The following is an 11561-nucleotide window of genomic DNA, read 5'->3' on the forward strand; positions in this document are numbered from 1 at the left end:
GCAGAAAGAATAGGTAAATTTACGAAGGACAAAAAAATTCAAGGGGCGTATAGTCCGATGGGAGTTCGGGGAGCTGGGTTAAGCACAATAGGGAGCGATTTAAACAGAGAGAGGAGAAATGGACGGAAAATTCTATATCTGAATGCACGGTGTCAGAAATCAGGCGGATGAGCTTGAAGCTCAGGTGCAAATGGGTAACTATGATGTTGTTGGGATAACGGAGACATGGCTGCAGGGGGATCAAACCTGGGAAATGAATGTACAAGGGTATACGTGCTATCGTCGGGACAGAAATGTGGGCAGAGGGGGTGGGGTGGCCCTGTTGGTGAGGACTGAGATTCAGTCCTTTGCAAGGGGGGACATAGGATCAGGAGAAGTAGAGTCTGTGCGGATTGAACTGAGGAACAGTAAGGGCAAGAAGACCCTTATGGGTGTTGTCTACAGGCCCCCAAACAGTAGCATGGATATTGGGTGCAAGTTGAATATGGAGTTAACATTGGCATGCGGCAAAGGTAATGTCGCAGTAGTTATGGGGGATTTCAACATGCAGGTGAACTGGGAGAATCAGGTTGGTGCTGGACCACAGGATAGGGAGTTTGTAGAGTGCCTAAGGGATGCATTCTTGGAACAGCTTGTACGAGAGCAGACCAGGCACGAGGCTATTCTGGATTTAGTGTTATGTAATGAATAGGATTTAATAAACGATCTTAAAATAAATGAGCCCTCAGGAGGTAGTGACCATGACATGATAAGTTTTTATCTGCAATTTGAGAGGTGTCAGTGTTGCAGTTGATCAAAGGAGACTATGGAGCCACGAGGGAGGAGCTGGCCAAAGTTAAATGGACATATATCCTAGCAGAAAAGACAGTGGAAGAGCAATGGCAGGTATTCTTGGGAATAATGCACAAGGTGCAAAATCAGTTCATCCCCCGGAGAAGGAAGGATTCAAAGGGGGGAAAGGGGCCACAGTGGTTGACAACGGAAGTCAGAGACTGCATAGCATTAAAAAAAAGAAGTATGATAGAGCTAAGTTGAGTGGGAAGACAGAGGATTGGGATTTTTTTAAGAAACAACAGAACTTAACTAAAAAGGCAATACGGGGGGAAAACATGAGATACGAACGCAAGCTAGCCAGAAATATAAAGGAAGATAGCAAAAGCATTTTTAGGTATGTGAGGAGAAAGAAGATAGTTAAGAACAATGTTGGGCCCTTGAAGAATGAATTGGGTGAAATTGTTATGGGAAGCAGAGAAATGGCAGAAAAAATTAATGAGTACTTTAGATCTGTCTTCACAAGGGAAGACACAAGCAATCTCCCAGATGTATGGATGGGCCAAGGACATAGGGTAACAGAGGAACTGAAACAGATTGACATTAGAAAGGAAACGGTGATGAGTAGACTGGTAGGACTGAAGGCTAACAAATCCCGAGGTCCAGATGGTCTGTATTCTAGTGTACTAAAGGAGGTAGCTCTGGAAATTGCGGATGCATTGATAATCATTTCCCAATGTTCCTTAGATTCAGGATCAGTTCATAAGGATTGGAGAATGGCTAATGTTATCCCACTTTTTAAGGTAGGAGGGAGGGAAAAAACAGAGAACTAACTAACTATGTTAGTCTAACATCAGTAGTGGGGAAGATGCTAGAGTCCACTATTAAAGATGAAATAGTGGCATATGTAGATAGCATTGATAGGACTGGGCCGAACCAGCATGGATTTACCAAGGGTAAATTATGCTTGACTAATATATTGGAGTTTTTCGAGGATGTAACCAGGAAGTTAGACAAGGGAGATCCAGTGGATGTAGTGTACCGCGATTTTCAGAAGGCATTTGATAAAGTCACTCAGAGGAGATTGGTGGGTAAAATCAGAGCTCATGGCTTTGGGGAGAAGACATTGACATGGATAGAAAACTGGTTGGCACATAGAAAGCAAAAGCTTGCGGTGAATGGGTGTTTCTCGGAATGGCAAGTGGTGACTAGCGGGGGGCCTTAGGGCTCGGTATTGGGACCACAGCTGTTTACGATTTACATCAACAATTTAGATGAAGGCATGGAGAATAACATCAGCAATCACTGCTGGGTGGCAGTGTGACATGCGATGAAGATGCTAGGAGAATTCAGGGTGACTTGGATAGGCTGGGTGAGTGGGCAGATAATTTGCAGATGACATTTAATGTGAAGAAGTGTGAGGTTATCCACTTTGGGATATTATTATCCCAAGGCAGATTATTATCTGAACAGTGTAGAGTTAGGTAAGGGAGAAATACAAAGAGATCTAGGAGTCCTTGTTCATCAGTCACTGAAGGTGAATGAGCAAGTGCAGCAGGCAGTGAAGAAGACTGATGGAAAGTTGGCCTTTATTACAAATGGAATGCAGGACAAGAGCAAGGAAATCCTTTTGCATTTGTACAGGGCCCTGGTGAGATCACACCTGGAATATTGTGTACAGTTTTGGTTTCCAGGTTTACGGAAGGACATCCTGGCTGTAGAGGATGTGCAGTGTAGATTCACAAGGTTAATTCATGGGATGTCCGGACTGTCTTACTCAGAGTGGTTAGAGAGACTGGGCTTGTACACGCTGGAATTAAGGAGATTGAGAGGGGATATGATTGCAACATATAAGATTATTAAGGGACTGGACAAGATAGAGGCAGGAAATATGTTCCAGATGCTGGGAGAGTCCAGTACCAGAGGGCACGGTTTAAGAATAAGGGGTAGGTCAGTTAGGACAGAGTTAAGGAAAAACTTCTTCTCCCATAGAGTTGTGGAGGTGTGGAATGCACTGCGTCAGAAAGCAGTGGAGGCCAACTCTCTGGATGCTTTCAAGAAGGAGCTAGATAAGTGTCTTATGAATAGTGAAATCAAGGGATATGGGGACAAGGCAGGAACTGGGTATTGATAGTAGATGATCAGCCATGGTCTCAGCATGGCGGTGTAGGCTAGAAGAGCCGAATGGTCTTCTTCTGCACCTATTATCTATTGTCTATTGTCCATTGAAAATAACCTATAATCTACATTAAGAATGGATATTGTTCTAAATGACCTGCATTCTATTTTATCCTTGCCCTCTTTCGGTATAGTTGAGATTATCGCTTACTTCCAACTGGGTGGCATTTGTGCCTTTCTTAGAGCCCAGTTCAGTGTGTGGAGTAAAACAGGAATTAACTCATTTTTAAATTCTTTGTACCGCTCTGCCATATACCCATCTAATCCTGGTGACTTGCTTAATTTAAGCCTACTAATTGGAGCTTTTAATTCAACTTCAGTTATTTTAGCAGTCATCGTTCTATTTTGTTCTTCGCTTAAGTGGGTAACTCTAGAGAATTCAAGAAGGTGTAAATTTGGGTTATGCATCCCCCTGGAACTTTGTAACATAAGAGATTTGTAAAACACTTCAAGAGCTTCTTGAATTTCGCTTAGCTTTTTTTTTTATCATTTTCGTTGTTGGGTCCCTAATTCTATGAATTGTATTTTCTGCTATTTTTTTTTCAGTTTCCACGCCAGTATTTTCAAAGGCTTTGATCCACTTTCATAATGTTTCTGTTTCAGAAACATTAAATTTTTCCTGATTTCTTGCGTAGCCAAACTATTAATTCCATTCCTATTTTTTAAAATTTCCACTAATGTATCCTGTGCCAAATTCTATTTGTGTTTTTTCTCTAGTTCCTTCAGCCTATTTTGTAATTCCTCTAATGTTTTATTCCTTATTTTTTCTCCTATGAAGATATCGCTACAAATTTCCTTCTTAAGGCAGACTTCAGTATCCCATAAAATGAGAGACGAAACCTCTCCATTATCATTAAATTCTAAGTAGACACCAATTTCTTTTTTAATTTGTTTCTTAAAGTACAGATCATTGAGTAGTCTTGAATTTAGTTTCCAAATAGTATTCTTTAGTTGTAGGTCAAAATCTACAGATAAATATGTAGGTGCATGGTCACTTACATCTATTGCCCCAATTTCTCATGTGTTTACCTTGTCTTTGTCTTTTACAAATGTTATAAAATTATCTATTCTTGTATATACAGAATGGGGAGCAGAAAAATGAGTGTAATCCCTTCTGTCAGGGAAAAGGTCCCTCCATATATCAATTAAACCAACATCCTCAGAAGGTGTTTTAACTTTCTTATGTAAGGATTTTATTTCGAAGGGTTTTCTATTAAAGGAGTCTAAATTAGTCTGTAATTATAAATTTAAGTCTCCCCCACATATGAGGAGACCTTCTGTTTCTGCTACCATAATATCAGTAATTTTCTGAAAGAAACCGATATCACTTCCCAGGGGTAAATGTATGTTCAATAGAGTAACTTAATATCCGTCTATATTCCCCCTTACCAGAATATATCTGCCCTCTTTATCTCTGTTATGCCCGCAGCCCCCTCCTTTGTGAGAATCGCAAGAGCATTAGCTGGGGGGGGGGGGTCAGTAGACCCAGGAAATGGGAGAGAGACGTGCCGGATGCCTCGTTCCCCAGCGATGCAAAATAATGCGACATTGACCATTGTCTCCTGGAGACCACGTTTGTGGATTGGGGACTATGCTACGTGCAAGCCCTCGGGCAAAGTGGGCTGGTTGAGAGAGAGATTGCATCATCCCAGCCTGATTGACATCTGAGACCCCGTGAGGAAGTATAAAAGAGGGTCTGGGGGAACAACCCCTTTAAACGCACCAGAAGAAACGCTAACAATCCCGTAGTAACGGGAAGCCATTTGAAGGAAGCCACGTGCGTTCGATTCCGTGGCTGGAATCGGTGGCTGGAACCACGGCAAACAGCGTTTAGCTAACAACGGGGAAGCCCGCTCCCCTGACTCAACGGATTTGCTTCATAAAAAAACCCGGGCAAGTTTCTTTTCTCACAAATTTCTCTCTCTCTTCAACAAGTGAATCCCCAGCAGTCCCCAAAGGGTGAAGCGTGCAGGAACTGAGTGCCTTTTATATTTCCATCGGACAATATATTATCCCCTAGTCAAAAGATCGAGCTGTTTCTTATTGATGGGTATTATTAGACCCGCGCTTTTAGATTGAGTAGTGACGACGTATGTTATCTAAATGTTTATATTAATCTTATTTTTGTGCCCCTTTATAAATAAAGACTTTTAAAAATAGTACCATCAGACTTCAACGGACCTCTCTATCTTTGCTGGTAAATGACCTAGTTACGGGGTACGTAACAACTTGAGGATCCCGTCTCGTGATTTGATACCAAATTGTAGGGCCAGTGAATCGGGATTGTAAGTCCAAACTTGGATCTGGTACGCGGGTAGCCAGACGGGAAACCAGCAAAAATGTATGTGGATGAATTTATAGGAAACCCGACTCTGGGGGCGCTAGAGGCGGCCACCAAATCAGACGGTACATTTGTCGAAGGGATTAAACCTCGCAGAGGTGAGGTCGTCAATGAAAAAGCGGGATGTGCGAAGGGCAATAACTCAGTATTACATTGAGAAGGAGCTGTTTGCACCTGAGGTATTGGAAAATATCCCTAAAAAGGTACCAGCTAGAGGGGCGGCTCAGTTAGAGTTGGAGAAATTAAGGTGGGAACATGAAATTAATTTAAAACAGCTGGAAATAGAGAAGGAAAGGGCCGCGTGAGAGAGAGAGAGAGGGCCGAGAAAGAAAGAGAGCATGAATTTCAGCTAAAAGAGCTGGAAGCAGCTGAGAAGGAGAAGGAAAGGGCCGAGAAGGAGAAGGAAAGGGTCGAGAAGGAGAAGGAGGCAGAGAGACACAGGAAACATGACTTGGAGATGGAGAAATTAAAGCAAGAGCAACGAAGTCAGTGTTCGGACCGAGAGGAGCGGTTTGATGTCAGTCGGGTGTTGAGGTTAGTACCCCCGTTCGAGGAGACGGATGTTGATAGTTATTTCTTGCTTTTTGAAAAGGTGGCAGTGAATCAGAAGTGGCCCAGACAGCAGTGGGTGGCGTTGTTACAAAGTGTGTTAAGAGTGAAGGCCCAGCGGGCATATGCGGCGTTGTCCACGGAGGGGGAAGGGGAAGAGAAATATGACCAAGTAAAGGCGGCCATTCTCCGGGGTTACGAGCTAGTAGCTGAAGCACATAGACAAAAGTTCAGAAATCTACGAAAAGGGTGGAATCAGACGTATACCGAGTTTGCCCCTGAGAAGGGTGTGCTCTTGGACCAAAGGTGCACCGCGGAAAAAGTGGACGAGGATTATGGGCATCTCAGGGAGTTACTTTTGATTGAGGAATTTAAAGGTTGTGTTTCGGAGGACATCTGGATGTATTTGAATGAGACGCCGAATTTAAGAATTTAAGAATTTAAGACCCATTTAAGAATTTGCTAGGTTCGCGGATGAATATGCCCTAACCCACAAGACAAACTTTTCCTCGAATAAAAGTTCCCAGAGAGACAGTGGGAACGATCGAGAAAGACCGACGAGTAAGGCAGAGGTCCCACCAGGAGCTAGCGGTAAGGTTGAGGGGGAAAGGTAAGACGGCCTGAGGTTTCCGGGCTTGACCTGTTTTAATTGTGGAAAGGGAGGGCATATTGCATCTCGATGCTTTGCTCCGAGGAAAGAGATAGGAAAAGGGAAAGCTGCAGTCCCTATCGGGTGTGCCGTGGTAATCAGTAAATCGACAAGAGAGCACCGGGTAGACAGAGTACGAGAAGGATCTGAGACATGTCTGACACACGGAAGCGTGACTTTGAGGAAGGGGGAACCACCAATTCCCGTAGGAATCTGGAGAGACTCGGGGGCTGAGCTGTCGTTGATCAGCAGTAAGGTACTAGAATTTGGTTGAAAAACGGGCATGGTAGCGGTGAAGGGAATCAGTAAAAAGATAGAAATGGTGCCTTTACATGAGGTCATTATGGATTGTGAGCTGGTGTCTGGACCCTTTGAAATAGGGGTGCCATCAGAGTTCCCGAGAACTGACGCGGACGTCCTTCTCGGTAACGATTTAGCCGGTGGTAAGGTTTGGGCAGCCACGATACCGACCCGTCGACCGGCGAGTGCGGTGGCCCCGCCCCTAGAGTCCCAGATCTATCCCGCATGCGCTGTCACTCGCAGCCTGTCGAGAAAGGCAGCTGAGAACAAGAGCAGTTTAAATCTGGCCAGTTTTGATTTGTCCGAGATGTTTCTACCGACCCTGTACCACGAGGGTTTAGAGCGTGGTAAAACGAAGAGTAGTAAAGTGAAAGAGGGTAAGGGAGCAGAGGTAGATCTGCCGTTAGTGAGGAGAAAGTTCCTAGAGGCAGAAAATAAAGATGAGGAACCGATGGAGCGGTTAAGAGGTCCAGAGTTGGACAAGGATGATCTGTCTGGTGTGGCAGAACTGTTTGAGGAAGTTAAAACATCTAAAGGTGTTCCCGATAATGAAATGAGGGCAGCCCTATATGAAAAGTGTGCCCTTACCTCGAAGAAGTCTGCTGGGTTGGCAGATGAGTTTGTTTCAGCCCGCAGGGTTGAGTTTACTCCGGAAGGGAGTTGCCCAGAGAGTACCTGGGAGAAACGGGGGAACTTAGAATTTTAAAAGGGTACGGGTATTGAAAGCCTGGAAGAGGCCAATGTCCCGTTTGAGTGTGTCTAAGATGGGGATGCACGTGGTACTGAACCGAGTAACGGAGCTCAGAAGAAGTCTGAGCAATTTGATTCAGTGGAACGGGGCTGCCGTCCTTGTGGGTCAGATAGACTTGGTTCAGTGGAAAAAGGGTTAACCTTGGTAACCGTGGGAAGTATGAGTCCCCGCTGTTTGTACTCGAAGGTGGGTTCAAAGTTAATGCAGAATTTAAGAATAGGGAGATGAGGATTATTATTGAAGGAAACTGAAATTCTGTAGTTCCCAAGTCGAATGAAGAAATTTTAAACCCGGCAGATCGCTTACAGAGTGAGCCTGGAGATAGCGGGACCCCCCACTCTATTTTTATGCCAGGATGGAGTGTGAAGAGGCCGATTTCGAAATGCTACTTGAACGAAGAGTTCGAATTAAAAATCAATAGCCTGAAGGGTCCTGACAGAAGGGCTAGCCACCTGGGTAAAATTAAAGAATTGGGTGGAAATGGTCTAAGTTTGGGAACCGGTGTTGATGAAATAACTCCTATGAAAGAGGTGGGCGGGAGTTTACCACGCCAAATTACTCAAGTCGGGGGAACTCACCGGAAAAGAGGCGACGGTTAATGGCGATGCCGTTTTAAACAGCAAAGCAGGTTGTACGGTATTGCGCCAAAGCCTGTGAATAATAAAGACAGCCCCCTTGGAAACCTGCTGGTTAAGTGAAACGACCGAAACGATTAGTATTCACATAAACTTTTGTAGATGCACATAAGCGAAGATCACAACTCCTTAGTTTTGTTGCTGAAAAAAAAAGGTGGTTATTAAGTTGAAGTCTGATGCTACGAGACTTTAGTGAGGTACAAGTTGTTACAATATTAAAGGAAATGCCACTGCAATCGTTAACCGTTTGGATGTTGAATTAAATGCATACCTGTATTGCTCTGTAGTGAAAAGAAAAGCTTGTGTATTGTGTTAGATTCTAAAATCCTGTAAGACTCTGTACGACTCCGTTTTTAACCGCTGGTAAAAAATGCTGTTAAGAGGGGAGGTGTTATGCCCGCAGCCCCCTCCTTTGTGAGAATCGCAAGAGCACTAGTTGGGGAGGAGGGTCAGTAGACCCAGGAAATGGGAGAGAGACGTGCCGGACGCCTCGTTCCCCAGCGATGCAAAATAATGCGACATTGACCATTGTCTCCTGGAGACCACGTTTGTGGATTGGGGACTATGCTACGTGCAAGCCCTCGGGCAAAGTGGGCTGGTTGAGAGAGAGATTGCATCATCCCAGCCTGATTGACATCTGAGACCCCGTGAGGAAGTATAAAAGAGGGTCTGGGGGAACAACCCCTTTAAACGCACCAGAAGAAACGCTAACAATCCCGTAGTAACGGGAAGCCATTTGAAGGAAGTCACGTGCGTTCGATTCCGTGGCTGCAATCGGTGGCTGGAACCACGGAAAACAGCTTTTAGCTAACAACAGGGAAGCCCGCTCCACTGATTCAACGGATTTGCTTCATAAAAGACCCAGGCAAGTTTCTTTCCTCAGCACTTTCTCTCTCTCCAACAAGTGAAAACCCAGCAGTCCCCAAAGGGTGAAGCCTGCAGGAACTGAGTGACTTTTATATTTCCATTGGACAATATATTATCCCCTAGACAAACGATCGAGCTGTTTCTTATTGATGGTTATTATTAGACCCGCGTATTTAGATTGAGTAGTGACGACGTATGTTATCTGAATGTTTATATTAATCTTAGTTTTGTGCCCCTTTATAAATAGACTTTTAAAAATATTACCATCAGACTTCAACGGACCTCTCTATCTTTGCTGGTAAATGACCTAGTTACAGGGTACGTAACAATCTCCAACTTCGAATTTTTTTTTCAAAATTTAGCTTACTCGAGATAAGAATAGCAACTCCTCTCCTATGTCCTGATTTATATGAGGAGAAAAATAAACTAGTGAAACCCATTCTCTTTAGTTTTTCTTTATGCTCATTATCACTTAAATGAGTTTCCTGTAAATATACTAGATGGGCTTGTTCATTTTTTTTTATTTCAGATAAAATTCCCTTATGTTTGATTGGATATAATAGCCCACTGACATGAAAAGAAATGTATTTTACTTTGTCCTTAGACATCTGTATTTCTCTGTCAATGTATCATTGAAATTAGCAGAATAAAACTTGATCGATCTACTCCCTGAACAAATAAGAACCAAGAAATGCAAATATTAACAAAAATGGCAACGAATGTGTCACTCCAAGGCTGAGGTCTCTGGTAAGTGACCCTGCGTTGAGCTAACGAGCGAATAAAAAAGAATAACTGAGTAATATGAAATCCACATTATAATATGTATTTCTCGAGATAGGGATATCACCGTCTAATTTTGCTTCCGTTTAGCTTCTCAGCATTTTAAAAGTTAGCCAAACGTTATGGCTCTTCTGGAGGGGGTGAGGGCTGTCTTTGCAAAACTCCCAGTCTCTTCCTGATCCTCTTCTCTTGGCCTCCTCCCGTCTCCTGCCTTCTCGATTCTCGCACTATTTCCCAAGCGGAGCAGAATAATTCCTCTGCCAGGCTTTCCCTCGGTTTGATCACTCTGACGGACAGCCCTCTGGTCTTCATCTCTGTAGTCGCCTCTTCCACTGTCTGATATAGTCGGATCCCATCTTGATAAAACACTCGGAAGTTTAGCAGTTTACGGAGTTTCAAATCTAATCGTTTCTTGCTGTAGTATTCGGTCTGCTTCAGAGCATTCTTTATGTTTCTGCAGGACCCCGGGGGGCGGGGGTAACCTTAGTGGAAATATATTAATTTATCATCTGAAAACACCCTCTTCTTACCTCAGGCCCTTTATAGAATCTCCGCCTTGGTACTGTATCGAAGGAATTTAATTATTATTGAGCGTGGCTTATCTGCTCTATCGCGGGTAGGTTTCGGGACAAGCGCACGATGCGCTCTCTCAAATTCCAGCTCCATTTCAATCTCCAGTTCGAGAACATTCCCGAACGTTCTCCTTCGGGAACGTTGTAGATTCAGATATTTTTCCGCCGTGATCTTCCCTCCAGGTCAAGCATTTTACCTTCTCGTTGATTTAATATTTTTATCATACTACTTAGTATCCGTGCCACGTTTTGAACGCGATCTTCCACCTTCTCAATTCGAATCTCTGACACTGCTAATTTTTGATTGACGTTGGCGAGCTTTGACTTAATATCATGTAGTTGCTGTTTTATATCTTTCTGGAACTCCCGTATCTCTTTCAGAATTTCGATCATATTCGCCACTTCGCTTGAACGAGGCCCAGCGTCTGCCTCGCTAGCACGCGGTCGAGTTGGAGAGCTGCTCGCTGCACTCCTCTCGGGCGCAGGCTCCACAGGGTCGTTTTTTTAAATTTCTATTATTTTTCCCCATTCTTTCCCCCTTATCAGTTCAAATACATCCGAGAAACACTATTTTTTGTGTTAACGGGGCTTCATACGCATTTTCCGGAGCAGATAGTGACTTAAGCTGGCATTCTCGATGATGACATTACTGGAACCACAATATCTGCAAATTTACTTCCCTTTTTGTTATCAGTACTGTATCATCTGCATTGCAGAGGTTGGTGAAATTGTATCCTCCTATACTTATTCCACGTAGGTCTTGTATGGTTCTCATCATGTTTTCACCGTACAGGGAGAACAGGTCTGGTGATAGAACACAACCCTGTCTGACTCTTCGCTTTATTGCCTGATATTTACCAATCTCGTCTACCCGTATGGCTGAACTTTGTTGCCAGCAGAGATCCCTGCTTATTCTTGGATCTTTTCCGTCGATATTAATTTCTCTAAGCATTTCCAAGATTACCTGGTGTTTCACTGTGTCAAAGGCTTTTGTGTCATCAAAGAAGCAGAAGTATAAATCTTGTTGTACTTCTATTGGTATTTCGATAATATTCCTGAGAATATAAGTGGCGTTTGATTTTCCTTTGTCTTCGACAAAGCTGCTCAGTTCTTTTTTGATCTCTGGTATAATTTTGTTTCTTATTCTTTGCATGATGATTCTAAATAG

Source organism: Hypanus sabinus, unplaced genomic scaffold, assembly GCF_030144855.1.
Source record: "Hypanus sabinus isolate sHypSab1 unplaced genomic scaffold, sHypSab1.hap1 scaffold_581, whole genome shotgun sequence".
Classification (NCBI taxonomy): domain Eukaryota; kingdom Metazoa; phylum Chordata; class Chondrichthyes; order Myliobatiformes; family Dasyatidae; genus Hypanus; species Hypanus sabinus.